This window comes from Bos grunniens, chromosome 15, assembly GCF_055505025.1.
Source record: "Bos grunniens cultivar Pamir isolate PY7600 chromosome 15, Bosgru_T2T1.0, whole genome shotgun sequence".
In the NCBI taxonomy this organism is placed as follows: Eukaryota; Metazoa; Chordata; class Mammalia; order Artiodactyla; family Bovidae; genus Bos; species Bos grunniens.
This window is the reverse complement of record NC_141179.1, coordinates 73389947-73414803: the sequence shown is the minus strand read 5'-3', so window position 1 is coordinate 73414803 and position 24857 is coordinate 73389947. Positions and strand designations below refer to the sequence as shown.

General features: G+C 40.0%; 2 long non-coding RNA genes across 21 annotated transcripts in view; one reads left to right on the top strand and one right to left on the bottom strand.

Annotated features, from left to right (window-relative positions):
• Window positions 1–24857, top strand: part of LOC147358454 (uncharacterized) — a 461639-nt gene that overhangs the window by 396371 nt on the left and 40411 nt on the right. For 3 of the 20 annotated variants that reach the window (XR_015142275.1, XR_015142280.1, XR_015142289.1), the window contains one exon: window positions 17638–17871. The exons of the other annotated variants lie outside the window; for them this stretch is intronic. This is a non-coding gene — a long non-coding RNA (uncharacterized LOC147358454). Of the gene's footprint in view, window positions 1–17637; window positions 17872–24857 lie in introns of those variants that run through there. 20 annotated transcript variants of the gene reach the window in all.
• LOC147358455 (uncharacterized) lies at window positions 10589–17770 on the bottom strand. Its single transcript, XR_015142291.1, has 2 exons — window positions 17626–17770; window positions 10589–12329 (listed from the first exon to the last, which is right to left on the bottom strand). It is a non-coding gene; the product is annotated as an uncharacterized LOC147358455 (long non-coding RNA).

Here is a 24857-nt window from a genome sequence, read left to right as displayed (position 1 = left end):
TGTGACCTGGGGATATTGTTGCCTCTTTCACAGTTTTTTTTTTTTTTTTGTAAAAAATGAAGAGGAATAATATATGTTATTAATAAATACTTAGCATGGTATTTTCTAGTAAGTAATTGGAAAATTATACTTATTCATGCTGTTTAATGTAATGCACTCCTTGGTTCTTTCAGTGTTCTTATGAGATGGAAAGGGGTAACCATTCATTATGTTTCTTTCTAAATGGGGAAATGGAATCCCTAATCTTGCATGCCCTAGTTCAAAGCCAGGTAAAAAACACTGAAAACATGAATACAGTTGATCCTTAAACAACACAGATTTGAACTGTTTGGATTCATTTATATAAGCTTTTTTTCCCCACTAAATGTCTGTTACAGTCCTACAGGACCCGTGGTTGGCTGAATCCTCAGACGTGGCATTGCAGGTATAAAGGGCTGACTATAACGTTACATGAGGATTTCCTCTGCAAGGAGGGTTAGCATGCCTAATCTCTGTGTTGTTCACGGGTCAACTGTATACAGCTCTTGCTTCTCTGCATATCTCAACCAGGCAGGGACTAGGATGCATGTCAAAAGCCAACTGACTTATTTTTCTCCTATCAGGGAAGTACATGGAACCAGGGTGTTCCTTAAAATTTGCAATAAGAATACTATCTCAGAGTAGCATCTCAAACACAAAACTTGAAACCCACACACTCAGTTAACATGAAGTTTAGTTTCTTTCTGTGGATTCTAAAGGGAATGGCAACCTACTACAGTACTCTTGCCTGGAGAATTCCATGGACAAAGGAGCCTGGAGGGCTACAGTCCATCAGGTTGCAAAGAGTCGGACACGACTGAGCAACTAGCACACACACCCTACCAAAGAACTTTCAGAGGCTCATTCATGTGCAAAAGCCATTATTGCTCCTCCATCTCTGAAATAATCATGAGGCTAGAGAACTTTATTGGAGAAGGAAATGGCAACCCACTCCAGTGTTCTTGCCTGGAGAATCCCAGGGACGGGGGAGCCTGGTGGGCTACTCTCTATGGTGTCGCACAGAGTTGAACACGACTGAAGCGATTTAGCAGCAGCAGCAGCAGCAGCAGAGAACTTTATAGCTATGATGTGAAGTCGGTACCTCAAGAATAATGTGCCATCCTTATTTCTGGGTAAGAAGCTTGCACATAGCAGCAGTAGACGTGCTTCTTCTTGTTTTTGTCACCTGTCATGTCTGGAGGAAAACACTGAGCCTCCTTTTCCACCCACTTTTAATACTGAGCAAGCCTCACTGGTAATTTAAAACACAAGAGAAAGTCCTCATCTTGTCCCACCTAGCCAAGTGATCCCCATTCCAAAAGTATGTTGGATTCTCAATGATAGAGCTGGTATTATGAACTAATACGACCATTCCTGTTGTGAAAAGGCTGATAACTAGGATGGCTGCCTCAGAACAGGTTCTGGTGTCTTGAGTCCTCATGAAGCCAGACTACCATTATCTTCTGGGTTTTAATACTGATCTGTCCATAGTGCCATATTCTTCCTTCATACTGATTTTGTACTAAGAGACTGATGGGCCCTTCTGTGTCGCTGGGTCTACATCATGACCAAGCCAATACACCTGGATAACTTTTCGTGACTTTCAACATTGGGGAGAATAACTGAGGCTCTTAATCTTTTACCCTGGAAAGATACCTTGGTTTACTTACAAAGTTTACTTACAAATTGTCTTCCTAAGAAATAAAACTTTTCATGTTTACAAGTTTTCTCATGCAAAATATATATATATTTCCAAACCTCAATCTCAAATGAGATACTGCCAAACATAAACTTTTAATAAAGGCTCTACTTCATTATGAGTCTTTTATAACCCATCATGTTTATTATTCTTTTAACTTAGTCTTTAATATTCATCAGAATAACTTGGTTACACAATTTTAAAAAGGCAAATAGTAATTATAAAAGTTAATATTATTTATTATGAGCCAAATCTTGTTCTGAGTATTTTACATATATTACCTCATTTAATCCTCACAATTACCCTTGCAAAATAGGCCTCTTGCTCTTCTCACTATAAAGATGAAGAAACTGAGGATGAGAGTGGTTAAATAACTCACCCAGGTCTCGTGGCTACTAGGGCTCAGAATGCTAAGTCCAAGCTGTGTGATGCCAGACATCGTGTTCTTAATCTCAACAATACCCAGCCTGCAAGACTTCCAGAAAAGAGAAATAGAAGTCCTCTACTCACCTACTTCTTTTCCCCTAAGGGACAATCTCTTCAATTGCTTCAGTTACAAGCAATATTCTTATTACAAGTAATAGCCTTTGTTTTACACGTTTAGATGTTACATATGTTGTTTCAGCTATGGCGGGTGATAGTGCCATCACCACTGTCCCCAGTATTTTCCTCCTAGTACAGTTTTATCACCTGTTGCGGAAATAATGACTCATTGTTTCCAGCAGCAGTGGAGCAGATGTAATAATAATAATAGTAAAACGTACAATATAGGTAATGCATTTAAACCATCTTGAAACTGCTCCCTCTACTTTATCCCGGGAAAAATTGCCTTCCATGAAGCAAGTCCCTGGTGCCAAAAGGTTGGGGATCCCTGGTTTACAGTATTAGTATTGCTAAATGAGTATTTTTCACTGACTTCACTTCCTTTTTGTGCAGCTATTCATTTGCTGTTGTTATTGTTCATTCGCTAAGTCATGTCCAGCTCTTTGCAACTCCATGAACTACAGCACGCCAGGCTCTCTGTCCTCCACTACCTTCCAGAGTTTGCTCAGATTCATGTCCATTGAGTCCATGATGCTATCGAATCATCTCATCCTTTGCCACCCTCTTCTCCTCCTGCCTTCAATCTTTCCCAGAATCAGGGTCTTTTCAATGAGTTGGCTCTTTGCATCAGGTGGCCAAAGTATTGTAACTTGAGCTTCAGCTTCTGTCCTTCCAATGTATATTCAGGGATGATTTCCATTAGGATTGATTGTTTTGATCTCCTTGGATTCAAAGAGACTCTCAAGAGTCTTCTCCAGCACTACAGTTCAAAAACATCAATGCCTCAGCACTCAGCTTTCTTTATGGTTCATAACTTTTGTGCTCCATGGGTATCATTTAGGGATTGCATCACCTGTACTGACAGAGTGTACATTTCTTCTTATATCTGCACCCAGTGACCTTACATTAGTAATTTGAAATTGACTGTAGTGTATTTGCTTCATGATAATCAGCAAACACTATAAATCAGTATTTTTGTTTGTTTATTTGATGGATTAATTTTCCTGGAAAGCCAGTTGCTAATCAATTACCAGAATGCCAGTGCTGGGACCTGTTACTCTTGAGCTTTTCAGGTGGGGGGTTGGGTGGTGGAGATTTACAGTGAAAACTGCTGAATCAACTGATTTCTGGTCAGCATTCTTCTCTGCCAACACTGGCTAACTGGCTTTCTCCTGTCAGCTTACTTTTTCAAAGTCTTCCCTTTTTATAGAAGTTTGTGATTTCTTCATCATACATCTTTATCATTCAATTCTTGATTAAGACAGGTTTGAAGAGAGGCAAGCAGCAAATATATTTTTAAATTTCACCATACATATCCACAAATCCCAAATCTAAGAGAAGAAAACTCCCTCAGTTCACTGCCGAGGACAGCGGCCCAGACAAGAGATGGTGTTGCCTTGGACCAGAGGAGTGGCAGTAGAGATGGAGAGAAGTAGATTCACTTGTGAGATTTATGAGACTATGAATGACGTTTCAAGAATGTCTCCCCAGTGTTTAAATGGATGGGTTCACAAAGTGCCATTTGTCATTTAATGAGAAGATGAAGTCTGAAGTAGGAGCAGAGCAGGCGGGGAAGATGAAGAATTTGTATTTGGCTATGTTAAGTGTGACATGCCTTTGGGATGTACAAGTAAAGATGTCAAGTTGGCAGTTAGTTATATGAAAATGGAGCACAATACAGAGGCTTATTTCATTTCCGACTCGACTCTCCAACCATGATTTATTTTCCTTCTAGATAAGCTGCCGGTTGCCTGTAGTTGCATGCATATATATTCTCATGATCAAATGTGGGGAAGAGTCAGAAGATCCATGTGTAGCTTATTATGCTGTCTTGAGGGTTCTTGGTAAATCCCATGGAGATGAAGTTTTAGTCCGCATGATCATTGGCATCCGGTATTGAGGCATCCTGCTAATGAATCAAAAAGTCTTTATTATTATGGCATTGTCAGAGTGTATACCTCTTGCCTCCATCTCTGGCCATCATAGCAGATAGTCTAAACCTTGGCAATACCTTTCATCTCAAGCATGGACAGAGCTATCACTCTTCAACTTCCAGTATAAGTAGTCTCATGCCAGGGACTGCTTCTCTAAGGATTTCTCTAAGGTAGTCCATGACAGGCCCCTCGACTACTGACTCAGCTACATTTAGCTTCCTCCATTGAGTCAATAAGAATTTCCAAATCCATATCCATATCCACGGATGATGAGGGAGACTCTAGTGACATTATCTTTGATTCTTTCTCTTAGTGTGTGTGTGTGTGTGTCTATGTGTATGTTAAGCACTCAGTTGTGTCCAATTCTTTGAGAACCCATGGACTGTAGCCTGCTAGGCTCTTTTGTCCATGGAATTCTCCAGGCGAGGATGCTGGAGTGGGTTGTTATTCCCTTCTCCAGGTGATCTTCCTGATCAGGGAAGGAAATTTGGGTCTCTTCCATAGCAGGCAGATTCTTTACCACCTGAGCCACCAGGGAAGCCCTGTCTTAGCTTTATCCCATAGCTGCTTGTTAGCCTAACACCTTGATAACATCTTATTGAAATCAGTACTTTTTTAAAGGAAACTGAATCTTCCCTGATATATGGCCAGAGAAATAAGAAAACAAGCTCTATTTTGTCTTAGCCCAAATTTTATGGTTATTTTAACAGCTTTATCTATCCATGGTATTGACTCAGAATGGAGAATGGGAACATGTATCTTTCACTGCTTCACCCTCCCTCCTATCCGGAACCTGCTAGACTGGCTTTTGTCTTCTATTTCCTATCAGGTGGGGAGATAACTTGCTCACATAGTATCCTCCGTCTCTCTAATCCATGATTCCTAGTAAGACTCCACTTTCAGACCACGAGAAACTTTGTTTTCCATAGAGGTCATTTCTAGAATTTGAAAATTCAATTTCTTTCTTGACCAGTTCTTCCCTTCAAAACTAACGTGTGTTTATAATACTCAAAATGTCATCCTTGAGAATTGATACAAGCAGTGTTTTCTTTATCTGGAATTTTTGGCTATAACAATAGGCATCCTTTCCGAAGCAATGTCTAACTTTAAAACAAGGAAGAAAATACCATAATGTAAAAGAGAAACAGAAAAGCACGGCCATCTGTCTTTATCATCTATCTGTCTATCTAAAGAGTAATTGAAGTAGTGGGGTGTTTGTGTGTACATTCACAAACACTTTTAAGAAGCTTAATAGAAAGAAATCAGTACCTCATGGGAGTAATGTAGACTGAACAAATGAATAGTTTATTTTTTAAAAATAAGAAATAGTAGAGCATGTTATTTTGCTAATGGGAATGGGTGATTAAGTAGAGGGAGAGACTTAAGAGATAGAGAGAGAGAATAATATAAGAACTGAGATTACTGAGGAGTCAAGGAAGAAGGGGACCTAGGCTTCTGATTGGAAGTTGAGGGATTCCCCTTGTTAAAAACAAAGGAAAGATGAAGGTACTGACATGTTTGTAGATTCTGCAGTGAGACCTATGAGAATTTGTGGTTAACAGCTCCTCTTTCTCATGAAGTATGAGGCGAGGTCATTAATGTGGAAGACAGGCTAGATGAAGGTGGGAAATGCAAAGAGAATTCAGAAGTGAAATCATAGCTGCAGATTTAAGAGCAAGAGAAACACCAGATGCAATATCTGGATTTGGTGATCCTTAGGGTCTTGTTGAGTTTTGCTGTTGCTGTTTGTTATTGTTTGGTCTTGTTGTTGTTCAGTCACTAAGTTGTGTCCAACTCTTTGCCACCCCATGGACCACAGTGTGCCAGGCTTCCTGTCCTTCGCTGTCTTCCAGAGTTTTCTCAAACTCATGTCTGAGTTTGAGTCAGTGATGCTATCCAATTATCTCTTCCTTTGTCACCCCTTCTCCTCCTTCCTTCAATCTTTCCCATCACCAGGGTCTTTTTCAGTGAGTCTGTTCTTCACATCAGGTGGTCAAAGTATTGGAACCTCAGTTCAGCATCAGTTCTTCCAAGGAATATTCAGGATTGATTTCCTTTAGGATTAAGTGATTTGATCTCCTTGCATTCCAAGGGACTGTCAAGAGTCTTCTCTAGCACCAAGTTCTTGCAGATGTAAAAGCTGGATTTAGAAATGGCAGAGGAACCAGAGATCAAGCTGTCAACTTTCACTGGATCATAGAGAAAGCAAGGGAATTCCAGAAAAATATCTACTTCTGCTTCATTGACTACATTAAAGGCTTTACCTATGTGGGTCAAAACAAACTGTAAAATTCTTAAACAGATGGGAACAGCAGGCCACCTTACCTGTCTTCTGAGAAACCTGTATACAGGTCAAGAAGTGGCATAGTCTTAGACCTTTGTAATTGGAGAAGGCAATGGCACCCCACTCCAGTACTCTTGCCTGGAAAATCCCATGGACGGAGGAGCCTGGTGGGCTGCAGTCCATGGAGTCGCGAAGACTCAGACACGACTGAGCAACTTCACTTTCACTTTTAACTTTCCTGCATTGGAGAAGGAATGACAACCCACTCCAGAGTTCTTGCCTGGAGAATCCCAGGGATGGGGGAGCCTGGTGGACTGACGTCTATGGGGTCGTACAGAGCCGGACACGACTGAAGCGACTTAGCAGCAGCAGCAGCAGCAGACCTCTGTAATGGTTTTACTGGCTCAACAGACATGTGAGTGTTTCTCTGGTTAACCAGAGCTGAAGCAAGCATCTTCAGACTTCCCCAGCCCCATAACTTCATGCTCCTTTGCACATTCTAAAGTCTTGTTGTTAGAAGCCAGGAGTTCCTCTGCCTCCGTTTTCCTGACTTAAGAGAGAGGGGAAATGAGTTGCTCTCTAAGCTTTCATCAGTGCACATGTCACTGCTCTGTTCTTCTGTTCTGACTCCTGTGTCCTTTTTAAACGTGCCCATTCCCCTCTTGTCTCCTAATATTCAAATTGATGCCGTAGCTCATGACCTACTCTGAAGCTCAGGTGGTACTTGCAGAAAATCTTTTCTTTGCAGTCATGCAGAGGAAGCTATGTTCAGGCTCCAGAAGAGGCCTATTTGTGCCAGCTTGTCTCTTAGCTTGCACTGACACATTGTTCGTTTAATTTTCTCAGTCTACTACTCCATTAGCTTTATCCTATGGTGGGGCTGGCCCATTTATTCCTGCTTAAAATTTAATCAGACATTTCACTGCTCATCAACATTTTAACGGGGCCATTTAGAGCACTGAAACTCCACACATCTCTCTTAATTACTGCTAGCCGACAGATGTCACTTTCACTGTTCTGTCTTCCCTGTCTCCTCCAGTTGCACAGACCTGAAGGAGAAACTCATTCTTTAAATAAACCTTAAAGCAGAAAACACAATCAGAGATTAATGGGGAGATGCCAACCCATGTTTCTGCCTGATTGGAATCTAGTCATTTAGGGAAGTTAAAGACTGCATCTTGTACCTCATCAGGACTTGAAGCCTACTCTCGATTTTTGTTGTTGTTGTTATTGTACAGAGTGCAAGGGTCATGGGAAGTAGAAGGGATGCAGAATCAACAACTAGACTCCCTGATCTGCCATGCTTGTCATGCCTTTCTTGGGCTACTGTCTGCTCAGGCTTGTTCCTTATTCAACTGTGAAATTGGAATCGCAAGAGGAATGTTGCATTTTCATTGCCAGGACTCCTCTCATGATGGAGCACAAGGAAAGGGGGACTGAGTTTGGAGCCAGAGAAAAACATGGCAGGTGACAAGCACTTCTGGCATGTAACAGTAGGCCAAATTTATTTGGTATTATCAAATCCTGGTTCTCTCCAACCACATATTCCCTCCTCCTCCCACACACATATAAATAATGTTTTCAAGGACACTGTAAATATTACTGCAGGAAGCATGAGAATAGGGAAAATTCATTAAAATGAGAAAAAAATTCATATACAGTGAGATGATGATAGCTCATGCCCTTTTCTCTGAGACAGTTGCAGAAAGAGGAGGGCCATGTTTTATGCTTTGACATTATGGAAGAATTTCAGATAACTAATTGGTATTCTTGGATTGAACAAAATGGGATTTATACAGGCTGATTCTAATCTACCATATCAGCTTTTTAGTGCCAGAACAATGCTGCATAATAAACAGTTGTAAAATTTCAGTGGCATAGAGCAATAAATGTGTTTGCAACCTACAGCTGCTCTGACCAGGCTTAGGTAATCTCAAATAGCCTTTTCCATGAACAGTCAGCTGCAGCTCAACTGGGTGGTGTGACTGGGACTGGGCTTGCTCATATGTCTGGAGGTCTCTAGGTGATGGGGTTGATCTGCAATAAATAGACTTGGCTAGGATGATTGAGTCAACTTGACTCTGAACCACCTATCTTTTATTTCTGGGAGGCTAGCTCAGACATGTTTTGATTGAAATCAGTTCAGTTGCTCAGTCATGTCCAACTCTTTGTGACTCCATGGACTGTAGCACACCAGCCTTCCCTGTCCATCACCAACTCCCAGAGCTCGCTCAAACTCATATCCATTGAATCAGTGATGCCATTCAACCATCTCACCCTCTGTTGTCCCCTTCTCCTCCTGCCTTCAATTTTTCCCAGCATCAGGGCTTTTTCAAATGAGTCAGTTCTTCACATCATGGGGGCAGAGTATTGGAGTTTCATCTTCAGCATCAGTCCTTCCAATGAATATTCAGAACTGATATCCTTTAGGATTGACTGCTTGGATCTCCTTGCAGTCCAAGGGACTCTCAAGAGTCTTCTCCAACACCACAGTTCAAAAGCATCAATTCTTCTGTGCTCAGCTTTCTTTATAGTCCAACTCTCACATCCATACATGACTACTGGAAAAACAATAGCCTTGACTAGACAGACCTTTATTGACAAAGTAATGTCTCTGCTTTTTAATATGCTGTCTAGGTTGGTCATAACTTTTCTTCCAAGGAGCAAGTGTGTTTTAATTTCATGACTGCAGTCACCATCTGCAGTGACTTTGGAGCCCCTTAAAATAAAGTCTGTCACTGTTTCCATTGTTTTCCCATCTCTTTGCCATGAAGTGATGGACTGGATGCCATGATCTTAGTTTTCTGAATGTTGAGTTTTAAGCCAACTTTTTCACTCTCCTCTTTCACTTTCATCAAGAGGCTCATAGTTCTTATTTATTGAAATAAGAGAAGGCAAGAGAGTAAGTAGAAATTTAGAAGAACTTTTTCCAACCTCATCTTGAATTATATTTATTTAAACTCCATTGACCAAGGTAAGTCTCATAGCCAGGTCTGGAGTCAAAACAGTAAGGTACTATAAGATTAAATTGAAAAGGTTAGAGATAAAAGAAAGGGCAAAATCCTAGTGAAAATGAATCAGTGGTTTTCTGAGGGTAAGGGTAGATATTGTCTACAAAGTGATATAAAGGAATTTGGAGAGTCATAGAAGTGTTCCAAACTTGATTGGGATGATGGCTTCACTATCGTGGATATTTGTCCATATCTATCAAACCATATACTTAAAATTGGTCAATTATATGGCTTATACTTCAATAAACCCAAATAATATTTTAAATTGATAAAATTATTTCTGGCATGGGACTAAAGGATCCAAAGTCCTTCATAGGCCTTCTTACAGACATCAGTGTACCAGAAAATATTGTTGTTATGATATCCTTGTTCCTGAACTTATGAAAGGGGGAGCTAATGAGGTTAATGACCATCCCCATGGTCATGTGGGCTTTTTAGGTGGCTAGTGGTAAAGAATCCATCTGCCAGTGCGGGAGATGTAAGAGACTTCAGTCCCTGAGTGGAGAAAATCCCCTGGCAAAGGAAATGGCAACCCACTTCGTATTCTTGCCTGGAGAATCCCATGGACAGAGGAACCTGGTGGGCTATAGGGTTGCAATGAGTTGGACATGACTGAAGTGACTTAGCATTCATTCATTCCATGGTCATGTGAGCATGCAAACTGCTTCTTCCCCAAAGATATCTATATTTTTCAGGACATTCTACCTCTTTCTCTGAGGTAGAGAAAGAGGGCCACATATGTCTTATAAGAATATCCATCAGAATGGACCACAATCCTCTGTGTGCCTGCTCAGTTGCTCAGTCATGTCTGACTCTTTGTGACCCTATGAAATGCAGCCCGCCAGGATCTGCCATACTTGGGGTTTTACAGGAAAGAATACTGGAGTGGGTTGCCATTTCCTTTTCCTGACCCAGGGATCAAACCTGCGTCTCCTGCATTTCATTCAGATTCTTTACCACTGAGCCACCTGGAAAGCCCAAGTGCCAAACAAAATCGTCTAGTGCTTATGAGTGGGACTCTCAGAAAACCAAATGTTGGGGATTTTTCCCCCGGGACTTGGAAGCGATGAACCTGAAAGAATGACACTTGGACAGTCTCTTGCAAGGACTGACAAGTTTATTTCTGCAGTCAAGCTTTTTTATAGAAGCAGGAACAAAGAGCTTAGAGTATATGGCCAGCAGAGCGCATACGGAGTTAACACATAATCAGTAAAAACATTTCAAGGACAGCGCACTCTAAGTGACTCATGGGCTTATCCCACAACTTGCTTTCACACGTAACATCCCTATTTATTATTAACTCTTGGTGCCCAGCATAACCAGAGGCAGGAGATGTTTCTCTGTCCGCAGTGCAAAGCCGGGTACTTCTGGCCCTTCGCCATTTTCCCAAGGACTTTCTCCTTTTAAGGCTATTTTGCACTACGCTTCCCAACATATCCTCCTTTTGTTTTTAAATTAAGCACAGTAGCTGCTAGTTGGACTCCATTGTGGGAGGTACTGAGTCTTGAGTAGAGACTTCTGTATCCTATAAGCAGCTTCTTGAAAGATAAGCTCTAGGGTCTAGAGACGATAGGGTTTTGGTTAAAGTATCATAGAATTGAGTGCTATACAATTCCCTAGGTACCCTAACTTGAAAATTAGCAACTTGTTGTTTCAACAAATTGAGGTCTGAACTTGAGTTATCTGTGAGATCCTGCAAATGCACCTTAACTTTATTCCAAGGATATTCAGTGCTATTATAGGGCATGTTAGTCAGACAAAAAGAAGTAAAATTCCAGTGACAGCGTATATGTGTTCAGAAAGTCAGTTGCTGCATTTGATCTCCTAAGCAGGTAACCACAGTTTGTAACTCATTAATTCGTGTTTGTAATTGCTGATCTATTTGAGCTTGTCGAGTCCACAGATCATGAGAGTCTTTGAGCCAAGCAGTGATAAAATCATGATTTTGTATAGAATTATGTAAAGCCATACCAGACAAAATTCCTACAGTCACAATGGAGATAAGGCTTAAGATGCCTGCAATAATCCACCCAAGGATGCACTTAGATCACCTAAGCCCAGTTTTCAACAATACAGAAAGAAATACAGAATCAGTCCAAGGTTCAGTTAAGTTTATGGGAAGCCATAACTCAGATCTTTGTTTAACTAGTGCAATGGTAACATTGTGATATGAAATGGTGTGATTAAGGCAGGTATACAATGCACATGCAGTACAATTGACAATCTTGGCCGATAAGTCGATATCAAAATGCCCTACAATAAACAAGTACGGAAGGTGAACACATGATTGAATATAGCCAGTACTATTGTATAGGAAGGTATAATTAAAAGGATGAAACACACCCACAGTCCCATAAACACTAGCAAAGTGCTCTAAAGCTGCTGGAATTTTCCAAATGTGCCATTGCTCTGGCCCCACAATGGGGATGACAATCCTGGGCCATGGGGGTGATAAGCCCCCATTACACCAATCCAGCAATATGTCCTTATCAGTCCAGAAACTTGTCTTAGATTTATGGAAGGCTCCAATGCTTGATCTATTAAACCAGAAGCAATTATGATGTTCCTCCTGCTCTTCAGAACAGTTTACATTGCCAGAAACAGCTTATCTGGAGTCATAGGAATTCCAGTACTCTTCAGTGTCTGCTCAGCCTGATGAGTAATGTTTTCACTTGAGCCCATGTCGGGTAAGGACTGAGACGATGGCATTTCCTCATTGGCTCCTCCAGGGTCATTGACGAGACCCTTCACGTCAACTTCGTCACTTCCCGAGGGAGTCTGGTCTTGGGGTCCCTCTCGGTAATGGACACGTCGAATGGGAACCCAGATTTCCTCTCCATCTGCAATGACAAGACCATAACCCTTGCCTAGGAGTTGTAAGATTCCTGGCAGCCACTGATTAAATTGCTTATACCATATTGGTGTATTGATTTCTAATTTGTTGTTTTTGTCTTCTGCAAAATGTCTATCTGCACGAGTGTCAGAATTATTTTTTGTTAAGTTTAAAAAATTTAGGGAATAAAGAGTTAAAGATAATAATAATTGAGGGTTCATAGGATAAGAAGTGTATCTCCTCTTCCATATTCCCCCTTTCTGTTTTAGTAAATGAGTTTTTAGGGTGCGGTGGGCTCTTTCAATAATGGCTTGACCCTGAGGATTATAGGATATTCTTGTAATGTGTGTGATGTTCCATTCTGATAAAAATGAACAAAACAAATGTGAGGTGAATGTAGGTCCATTGTCTGTTTCCGAGACAGAAGGAATCCCCATAATGGGGAAGGTGAGTAAGAGTGCAGAAATGGCGTGTTTATTGGATTCTGAAGAGACAGGTACTGTCCAGATAAAGTTGGAAAATGTATCCATTGAGACAAAAAGTAAAGAAAATTTTCTTTAAGGAGCAGTGAGTGAAGTCAGATTGCCAAAGTTAGACTGTTGCCTTTGGGGATTAACTCCTGAAATCACAGTACGTACGTGCAGAGGGGCGCAGACATCACAGGTTTTAATAATATGCCATGCTTCAGTGAGAGGAATATGGTATTTAGAGTGCAATCTGTTAGCATTGGTATGAAGATTAGCATGTTCGTCACTGGCAGATGTAAAAATGGGAGCTATGAGCCTATCAACAGCATCATTTCCTGTGATCAGAGGGCCAGGTAAATTTGAATGAGCACATATATGTGCAATAAAGAAGGGTTCCGTACGTGAGCGAATTAAAGCTTGAGTCTGTGAAAAGAGAGTATATAATTCTTCATCTAGATTGTATAAAAAGGCGGTAAAAAAAATCAGGAAAAAAGGAAGCAAGGTATTTAGAATCAGTATATACGTTGAAGGATAATGGTTGAAGCAATAAAAGAGCATATAAAGCATACAATTCAACTCTTTGTATTGAAGAATAGGTAGTGGATAATTTCTCTTTGATATCAGGGCCAACAATGCCTGCTATGCCTTTCTTGTTGCCATCAATGAAATAGGTGGGTGCATTGTAAATAGGCTGGGATGCAATGATATTAGTTATAATGAATTTAGTACATTGTAGAAAGTCCTATAATTTTCCTTTCGGTAAATGAAATGAGATAACATTTTGAAAATCATTTAATTCCATTTGCATGGTCAAGTTATACTGTAAGGCAATTTGCAATTCTTTTTTTGTCAAGGGAATGTGTATTGCATATGGATCAAATCCAGTCGAAGTTTGTACATGGCTTCTTCCTGACACAATTAAGTGCCTTATTTTCTCAATATATGATATAATTTTTTTAGACTGTTTAGTGTGTAAATATACCCATTCTATTGGGCTGTGTTGAGCTGTAATTGCTGTGGGCGAATGTTCTGTGGGGAATATATATAAAGAAACTGGTTGATCATAATCTAGCCGAGTTGAAAAAGATTGTTGAATGCGTTTCTCCATTAAGGCCAGTTCTTCTTTGGCCTCTTTTGTTAGCTGCCTAGGGCTATTAGGGTTCAGGCGGTCCCTCTAAAATTTTAAATAGATTTTGTAAGGCATAGGTGGGGATGCCGACAGATGGCCGCAGCCAATTAATATCTCCTAGCAATTTTTGAAAATCATTCAGCGTGTGTAGAGATTGCACAGAAATTTGAGTTTTTTTGAGGTTTGATTTTAGATTTTTCCATAACATGTCCTAAATAATTAAAGGGTGCTTTCCATTGAATTTTATCTGGTGCTACAAGCAGGCCATGATTTTGAAGAGTAGTAGTAACTTCATTATATAACTGTTGTAAATAGAGTTCAGATTCCATAGAGAGAAGTATATCATCCATACACTGAATTACAAACGCAGTAGGATATTTATCTCTAATGGGTTGTAATAAAACAGATATGAGATATTAGCAAATGATAGGGGAGTTCATCATTCCCTTAGGTAGTACCTTCCATTGAAATCTTTTAACAGGACCCATGTGATTTATAGAAGGAACTGAAAAGGCAAAACGTTTTCTATCTTTAGGGTGCAAAGGTATAGTAAAAAAGCAGTCTTGCAAGTCAATAATAACTACAGACCATCCTTTTGGTACCATAGAAGGGGAGGGTAATCCGGGTTGTAAGGGCCCCATAGGTGACATGGTATTATTAACATTTCTTAAATCTATCAACATTCGCCATTTTCCTGACTTCTTTTTTATTACAAAAACAGGGGAATTTCACGGGGAAAATGAAGGTTCTATATGAGCTTTCTGTAATTGTTCATTAACTAATTGCATAAGAGCTGCCAATTTTTCTTTAGTTAGGGGCCATTGAGGTGTCCATACCGGGGTATCAGATTCCCAATTGAGGGGCAGCGGTGTTAACTCAATGGCCCCCACTAAAATGTTCATTTAAAGAAATTGTGGCTTTCATTTTTTCGAGAAAATCCCATCCCCATAAATTGATTGGGATATTAGTAATATATGGTTTAAAATAAGCTACAGTTTGATTAGGGCCATACATTTGTAAATAGGATGCATTGACAAAAGTTTGTATGGCATTAGCTTCATTTACTTCTAATAGTCTAGAAGGAGCTATAACCTTATCCCAATCAAGGGGCCATTTTGCAGCTCTAATGATTGAAATGTTAGCTCCGGTATCTAACATGCCTGTGAAATTCTTTCCCTGTATGCGTAAAGTAAGCATGGGTTTCTGATGTTCCTTTAATAAGGTGGATAGTGCAGCAGTAAGGTTGGTACTGCCAAAGCCTCCCTGCTGAACTTTATCAGATGCCTTCATTGGTTTGACATATGGTAAAAGTAATAATTGTGCCAAATGTTCCTTTTTTTGTAAGTATACATTTCCCATTTTCATAACATTTACCATAATATGTATTCCCCCTTCATAATCTTCATCCATAACACCGGTCAATACCATTAAACCTCTCATTGTGCAGCTATTACATCCCAAAATCAGTCCCATTGTCCCGGGTGGAATCGGGCCATAATATCCAGTGGGAATTTTGTGGGGGTTGTATAATTCTATTAGTTCCATTTCATAAGGACTAGGTATATCAGTGCAAGCACTCTTAGATGTAGCTGCTTGTAGCGTCATAACATTAGGTCTTCCTTTTGTAGTGGGGCTAGAGGACGGCCCCTTTATTAGTTTGCCTGTTGTTTTTGTTGTGCACCGGGGTTCAAAGTGTTTCCATCCTTATCAAATTTAGAATGACATTCATTCAGCCAAAGGGACCCCTTTTTACATCTTGGACATATTCTTGGGGGTCTCTTCTTATTATGAAATGAAAAGACGCTTACTCCTTGGAAGGAAAGTTATGACCAACCTAGATAGCATATTCAAAGGCAGAGACATTGCTTTGCCAACAAAGGTTCGTCTAGTCAAGGCTATGGTTTTTCGTGTGGTCATGTATGGATGTGAGAGTTGGACTGTGAAGAAGGCTGAGCGCTGAAGAATTGATGCTTTTGAACTGTGGTGTTGGAGAAGACTCTTGAGAGTCCCTTGGACTGCAAGGAGATCCAACCAGTCCATTCTGAAGGAGATCAGCCCTGGGATTTCTTTGGGAGGAATGATGCTGAAGCTGAAACTCCAGTACTTTGGCCACCTCATGCGAAGAGTTGACTCATTGGAAAAGACTCTGATGCTGGGAGGGATTGGGGGCAGGAGGAGAAGGGGACAACAGAGGATGAGATGGCTGGATGGCATCACTGACTCGATGGACGTGAGTGTGAGTGAACTCCGAGAGTTGGTGATGGACAGGGAGGCCTGGCGTGCTGCAATTCATGGGGTCGCAAAGAGTCGGACACGACTGAGCAACTGATCTGATCTGATCTGATTATTTTTTCTGGCCTGTGTTGACATGCGACATTGTTTTTCCATATGGCTGGGCATCCCACAGTTAAAACATTTGGCATTAGCAGCTTTTTGTACATTAAAGGTTTCCAATGTTGCCAATTTTGCTCTATGGGAACTAGATCTGATATCCCTATATGCTTTCAAATATTCCATAAGAGAGCCAGTCTCTCGAATTGGTCTAAGCATGGATTGACATTCCTCATTAGCATTTTCAAAAACAAGTTGTTTTAAAATAATATTTTGTAAAGTCACATCCTTAATAGATTTCTCAATTGCATCCTTTAATTTTCCTATAAATTGAGAATATTCCTCCTCATGTCCTTGAATAATCTTAACAAATGAACCATCAGAGTTACTGCTATCAACCTTTGCTTATGCCCTGCAGGCAGTTTCTTTAATGAAATGTAACATCTGAGGGGTAATATTAGCTAGTTGTGCAATCATATCAGCCATGGCTCTTGTTCCAGTGAGTGTATCATAGGTTAAATTGGCAGGGTTACCATGAGATTGCTGGTCAATCATCAGCTGTTGGGCCTCATCATTAACCCACATTTGCCATTGCAGTAATTGTTGAGGATTTAAAACCATCTTTGCTACTTGAAAAAAAAATCATATGGCATCCAACGGTCAGCCCATCCTCTGAGAAATTCTATACCATAAGGAGAAATAGGTCCATATAGAGTATATACTTTCTTAAAATTAGACAACATGTTAAAATCTAGATTAGCCCGAGTATTTTGGTCTTGGGCAAGTTGATTAAATTGCATTGGGAAAGTGAAAGTGCAAGCAGACATCTCCCAAGGAGGAGTGAAATGATTAGTACGAGCAAAGTTAGCAATTGTTGTTACAGGCGAAGCAGAAGGAAAAACCTTAGATTTGGGCTGTCCGTTGAATGAAATGACCTCCGTTCCAAGTGGCTTCAGTTTTGACATATCCTGTATATATATGTCTCTAAGTTGTTTTTCTAAGGATTGTGTCTGATTGAGCAAAACATACTTATATTTCAAAGCACCTTGTATATCTTGTTCTTTAAGCTCATATTCATGTAAAGATTGAATAGTTTTTACTTCCATATTAATGTTATGTCCTTCAGTTTGTTCTATGACAGCCCCTATGAGTGACCAGGTAACCCTTGCCAATATGCTCACAAAACATTATTTTTAACCCTTTTCTATATGTCTAGATTGAGTGTCCCCTCTTCTGGGAACCATGAATTGTTCCAGTAAAATATGATAGCAGTTGTTCAACTGATCTCTTGAAACATTAACACCATTTTGTTTCAAAAAATGATGCATTATAGAAATGAAAGGAATTTTACTGCTATGTTGTCCCATCCTGCTTACCTCTTTCTGCAGGGGTTCGTCGCTTTGTTCAGCCTTCCTTTCAAGTCCCTGTTCATGGCGCCACTTGTTGGGGATTTTCTCCCCAGGACTTGGAAGCAACGAACCTGAAAGAATGACACTCGGACAGTCTCTTGCAAGGACTGACAAGTTTATTTCTGCAATCAAGCTTTTTTATAGAAGCAGGAACAAAGAGCTTAAAGTATACGGCCAGCAGAGCGCATACGGAGTTAACACAATCAGTAAAAACATTTCAAGGACAGCGCGCTCTAAGTGACTCGTGGGCTTATCCCACAACCCGCTTTCACAAGTAACATCCCTATTTATTATTAACTCTTGGCGCCGAGCATAACCAGAGGCAGGAGATGTTTCTCTGTCCGCAGTGCAAAGCCGGGTACTTCTGGCCCTTCACGATTTTCCTGAGGACTTTCTCCTTTTACGGCTATTTTGCACTATGCTTCCCAACACCAAAGAGGCCAGGGATGATGCTGGCCAGGACTATAGGAAAAATGATATATTCTTGACTTGCTTTACCTTACCTTTCCAATCCTTTTCTTTTCTTTCTATGGTAAGGATAAATTTTTGTTGTTCAGTTGCTCAGTTGTGTCCAACTCTCTTTGGACCCCATGGACTGCAGCACGCCAGACTTCCCTGTCCTTCACCATCTCCAAGAGCTTGATCAAACTCATGCCCATTGAGTTGGTGATGCCACCCAGCCATCTCATCTGCTGTTGTCCACTTATCCTCCTGCCTTCAATCTTTCTCAGCATCAGGGTCTTTTCCAATGAGCTGGCTCTTCATATCAGGTGGCCAAAGTATTGGAGTTTCAGCTTTAGCATCAGTCCTTCCAGTGAATATTCAGGAATGATTTCCTTTAGGATTGACTGGTTTGATCTCCTTGCTGTCGAAGGGACTCTCAAGAGTCTTCCTGAGCACCACAGTTCAAAAGGCTAAGTATACTTATCTATTTATAAGATTGTGTCTCTCCATTGGGTTTTTAGCACCAAATCTACTTTATACTTGTCTGCTTTTCTGGCAGTGCTGATCATATTAGAATCTGTACTTGTAGATTCAGGGTAGTGACTGCATCCTAACACTGATGCTGTGAACAGGAAGAAAGGAGAAATCTGTTGATTTTTGCCAAAGATCTGACTGTTTTATCTAGCAATTGGAGACTAACCCATTACTAATTGCTCATTGGATTGAATTTAAATGTCTGTTTGTAAAGTCATATTTTACCACAGTTAAAGCTTTATGTTTTCAAAGAGGTGTTGCACAATTGATATATTTTGTTTTGGAGAATGTCCGCTAAATATAGTACACAGCAATATCTAAAATATGTGGATTTTCTCCACGGTGGATGTGGTATTGAGAAGGCAGGTTGGTACTTAGTGGTTTGTATTGATTGGTAATTACAGATTCAGCTAATAGTGAACCTGAATAAAAGACTTTTGGAAGTCAGTTAGTCCAAACTTTTATTATATACATTAGGAAAATAAGGCACAGAAAAAAATAAATTGTCCAAGGCAACAAAGTGATTGACCTGGGGCTAAAACTGATGTTTTCTCTTATCGTGATATATACGTCAAGGCTAATGATAATACAAATATCAGACTCAGGAGATTTTCCCTAAACAAGCATGATGCTAAGGCCTTATATTCTAATGTCATGAGTTGATTGTAACCAATATCTGTGGTATTCAAAGATTCATGTTTGCAGGCTCACAGAACTGAGTTGGTAAAAGGCAAAAAGTAAGTGGGTGGGGATTTTAATAGCTCCCGGTAGTAAAAGAGTGACACCCTCATGGTGTGTGATTCTGTTTTCAATATTGAATAACAAGTTCCCCTTACTCCGAATGAATGGTGGTTCATGTGGTTCCAGGATGAATTCTGTTTTCAATATTGAATGACAAGCTCCCCTTACTCCGAATGAATGGTGGTTCATGTGGTTCCAGGATGAATTCTGTTTTCAATATTGAATAACAAGTTCCCCTTACTCCGAATGAATGGTGGTTCATGTGGTTCCAGGATGAATTCTGTTTTCAATATTGAATAACAAGTTCCCCTTACTCCGAATGAATGGTGGTTCATGTGGTTCCAGGATGAATTCTGTTTTCAATATTGAATAACAAGTTCCCTTACTCCGAATGAATGGTGGTTCATGTGGTTCCAGGATGAATTCTGTTTTCAATATTGAATAACAAGTTCCCCTTACTCCGAATGAACGGTGGTTCATGTGGTTCCAGGATGAATTTCTTCCATACAGGTTCTTACTCTTTAAGAAATATAGACATGGCCATAAAAACAATTCAGTCTTTTACCACAATGCCTCCTTTTTCAGCTGGTGATAAACTGTTGGCTGAGGCTAGATAGGCGCATAATAGGCAGCGGAAAAACCCTCCATCAGTGTAGAGATTTATTTCTGAACAGTCTGAGAACCATTCCTTATGCAATAAGTACTAGAGGTGGGAGATATGGGCCAGTGAGGAATGAACGGATTATAAGGAGGCATTTATCAGGATGATGGTAAATATCAACCTTCCCAAAAAGGAGAATTCTATAAACCACAGTCACTACTTAATTGATGTGCTACTTTTGACAGGATCTGCCTTAAGCATTATCTCCTTAAACAAATTTATTCTAGATTTCCATAGAAATTCTACTCACCACTCTCCTCTGTGTCTTATGTTGAAAACTGCTTGCGTGTACCCTTTGCTATATATATAGTATTTATTTTTTATATATTTTACTATATAAAATAAATGTTACACAGCATTTTTTTTTTTTTTTTTGCTAATTTGATTCATTTTATAGTTCAGAAGAGTCTAGTTTATTCCATTTCTTTGACACCTGTTCAGATAATTACCCTCATGGGCAGAGTTTCTCAGATAATCTTTTAGAAAATGCTAATGCCTAAAAGGTACTCGATAATTAACTACCGATTGTTCTTTGGAACCAGCTGTTCTCCACCCTCAAGAACTCTTATTTCTTCATATGATAATTTTTAAGATGGTAATGATTTTCTGTGAAGTCTTCAGTGTAAATGTGTGTGACTCTCCCTTCTCCTGGAGCTATCCTTCTTTTTAGGGTTTCTTACATCCTGGAGGAGACCTCTGGTGGACAAGCGCCCTGTGCAGTTTGTATTAATTACATCCCTAAAGGTCTTCTCGTTTTGCTCTAAGCGCAAGGACCAAAGCTGGGTTTAAATAATGGAAGACGCAATCTGATCACCAAGAGCTGTCTTCTGATCCACTGCCCAAGCTGTATTTTCTTTAACAGAGGCTGCAAGTGTGGACTAGCAGTGGATGTGCAGACAGCTGTTGATCATCATTTTAACTCTCTATTAGTAGAAATATGGTTGACACCTTAATAACGCAGGGGTTAGGGTGCTGACTCTTAATACAATTGAAACTCTGCTTATACCTTATAGCCAGCTCCCCCATCCATGGTTCTTCCATATCGGAGGTTCCACATCCATAAATTCAACCAACTGTGGATGGCATAGTGCTCTAGTGCATTTTATTGAAAAAATATTCATATATAAGTGGACCCATGCATTCACAGTATTTTAATTTTGGTGTTAATGTGAGAATTTGGCTTTCAACACCCAAATTATACACTTATTCCTCCACCTACCACTTCCCAGCTTAGGTTGAAAATCCGCAACTGAATTTCTGATGTTACACTGACTGATTACCTTGAGGGTGGAATATTTGGACTGGCTTTAGTCAACAAACATGTGTTGAGATCCTTCTGTGTTTTTAATATGGTAACATAAATGTGGCAAGATCAGCATAAATCTAGAGCTAAAGTTTACTGAACACTTACTAGTTTCCTGACAATATGATTAGCACTTTGCCTGTAATATTTGATTTAATACAAAAATCTTGAGGCGGGTGTTGCTGCTATCTGTACATTGTAGATAGGAGAACTGAGACTCAAATAGCTTAGGTATTTGCCTGAGGTCACTCCCTTATAGCAAAACTGGGACTTGAACTCACACTTGTATGATTCTAGAGTCCCTGGTCTGAACCTAAATGCTGCACACCATCATGGCTGAAGTTTGCTTCCCCTTCAGACCCGATCCCCCTCTGCAATTTCATCCAGCTTTTAGCATTAGGATACCTGGGTTTTGTTCTCTCTTTGTCCCCAGTAATCGATGACCTGCTTGGCATTTAGTTTGTGTTCAGTGAGTTTTTGCTGAATGAATGTGTGTGTAGGGTGCTCCTCCTCACTGACCTGGAATGGCTCTTCATTTCAGTTGTTAAAACACAGATGTTAATGCAGAGGCACTAAGAAGGACAAAGCTGTTCAAATAACAAAGCAAAAAAGTTATATCCCAGACACTAATAACACGACATTGTAATGAAAGTACTGAACATAACAGATTCTTTCCCCTCCTCCACAGAGTCCAGTTATTCATGAAGGGAAGGACAAAGACATTTTGTAGAGTTTTTAAGAACGAGAAACATATATCAGTGGGTATAATGAAACTTTTGATAATGGAGTTTTGCTTTTCTTCACAAAAGTCTCTCTCGCAACATTCATTCTTAACGGAAGAAAAGATCAACAAGCTACAAACAGATCTTTTCTGTGAAAGATAAAGCAATTAGGAAATACAATAAAAAAGAAAGAAAAAAGCTCCAACAAACTGAACAATTACAGACATTATAAGGAAATCAATAAAATCAAACCTATTCTTAAGGCAACAAGTCTATTTAAACATTGTTACAGGCTGTCTGATCATCACTAAGAAATCTCAGCTTGGAAGATTACAGTGGAATTAAACAAAACCAAATGTTAGGATCACCTTTATGGCAGAAAGTGAAGAGGAACTAAAGAGCCTCTTGATGAAAGTGAAAGTGGAGAGTGAAAAAGTTGGCTTAAAGCTCAACATCCAGAAAACGAAGATCATGGCATCTGGTCCCATACTTCATGGAAATAGATGGGAAACAGTGGAAATAGTGTCAGACTTTATTATTTTGGGCTCCAAAATCACTGCAGATGGTGACTGCAGCCATGAAATTAAAAGACGCTTACTCCTTGGAAGGAAAGTTATGACCAATCTAGACAGCATATTCAAAAGCAGAGACATTACTTTGCCAACAAAGGTCCATCTAGTCAAAGCTATGGTTTTTCCTGTGGTCATGTATGGATGTGAGAGTGGGACTGTGAAGAAAGCTGAGTGCTGAAGAATTGATGCTTTTGAACTGTGGTGTTGGAGAAGACTCTTGAGAGTCCCTTGGACTGCAAGGAGATCCAACCAGTCCATTCTGAAGGAGATCAGCCCTGGGATTTCTTTGGAAGGAATGATGCTAAAGCTGAAACTCCAGTACTTTGGCCACCTGATGCGAAGAGTTGACTCATTGGAAAAGACTCTGATGCTGGGAGGGATTGGGGGCAGGAGAAGAAGGGGATGACAGAGGATGAGATGGCTGGATGGCATCACTGACTCGATGGACGTGAGTGTGAGTGAACTCCGGGAGTTGGTGATGCACAGGGAGGCCTGGCGTGCTGCGATTCATGGGGTCGCAAAGAGTTGGACATGACTGAGTGACTGAACTGAACTGAACTGAAATGTTAGGACCAAGCAGAGCACGAGTGATTTTATGCTCTACAAAGATGTCACCTCACAAAAAATGTCCTTGTGTGGAAGGAGATCTGCAGAGGTCCTCAAATGAACTGAATCACAGGTGGAAAAGTAAAAGGTTGGGATTCACTTCCTTGCTGCTCGTTTTTGGCTAGCCATTTTAGTGTTATTTATGTCACTAACGTTGAGTTACAATTGAAAGCGTAGAACTGTGTGAGATAATGTGGGGAGAAACTCATTTTCAGGTGCTCTGTCCTCCCAGTTTGTTTCAAAAACTCTTACTCATCCTTTAAGAATCATAGCAATGACTACCTCCTCTGTGACATTGTCCCTGATTCCTTCAGGCAGAGTGAATCACTTCCTTCCCTGGGCTGGGCAGCAATTTATTTAGTCCTGAAATGGCCCCTGCATATCTTTTACAGCCCTTAGTCATTGCATTATTATGATTTACTTATGGCTGGTTCTCAGATTAAGACTCATCTTATTGACAGAGTCAGCATAGAGTGGGTCATCAAAATGTTCCCTGTGGAATTAATAAAAGAACAAATCTAGAAAAGAGAACAATTTTCTTAACCTAGTGCCATTTATTCTTTTGCTGTAAAAGAATTTACTGAGACTACTGGCTTAAATGGGATTGGAGGATTAGGTGGTAGTAATATATTAGCGGTCATACCCTGATGTTGATGATTTTACTTGGGTGATATGAGAGAATGTTCTTGTAAAGAGTCCTTTGGGCAGGAGGAAAATACTACCAGGTGGAAATCTGGATCTACATAGAGAAATGCATAGCGCTGGAAATGATGCATATTAACACACACACACACACACCCCGCTTTCCCATAGATTCATGGAAGCATTTCTAATTTCAGTAACTTCAGTGACTTGATATAGCTGATGGAAAGGAGTTGGCTTTTTTTCCTTTGGAGAACTTTGTACTCTTTAACATCCAACAAAATCATTATGTGTGTTGGAACACACCCCTGGTGAGAGTTTTTCAAGGATAAAAACTCTTCGAGAGCCAGAGTGTTTCTCTGAACATCACAGCTTCTCCAGATTCTTAGGGGCCCAAATCAAGCACAGAGTTTGACTTTGTTCTAAAGAAGGTTGGGGCCCATTGCTCCTAGGAAGGATCATCACATCACCATCTGGCTGGGCAAGGGTAGGAAGGTGGGTTTTCTGTAGTTTTATCTTTAAACATGACTTTAAATATATATATATATATATATATGTATGTATAATATGAAGAAAAATTGACTACTACCTATAATAACACAATACAGAGATAACTACTTTAATGTCTTATTGTAGTACATAAGTACATAAGTAATGTGTGTGAATTTTTCCCTCCAAGTATACTGGCAAGAAACATGACATATTTTTATTTCACCAAATTGAATTAAATGTCTTTGAATCCTTTTTGCTATGCTATCCTTTGTTCCTAGGATTTCTTGAAAAATCGGGGATTTATGTGTGCTAAGTCACATTAGTTGTGTCTTACTCTTTGCAACCCCATGGACTGTAGTCCACCAGATTTCTCTGTCCATGGCATTTTCCAGGCAAGAATACTGGAGTGGGTTGTCATTTCCTCCTCCAAGGGATCTTCCCAACCCAGGGATCAAACCAGCGTCTCTTAGTTCTCCTGCACT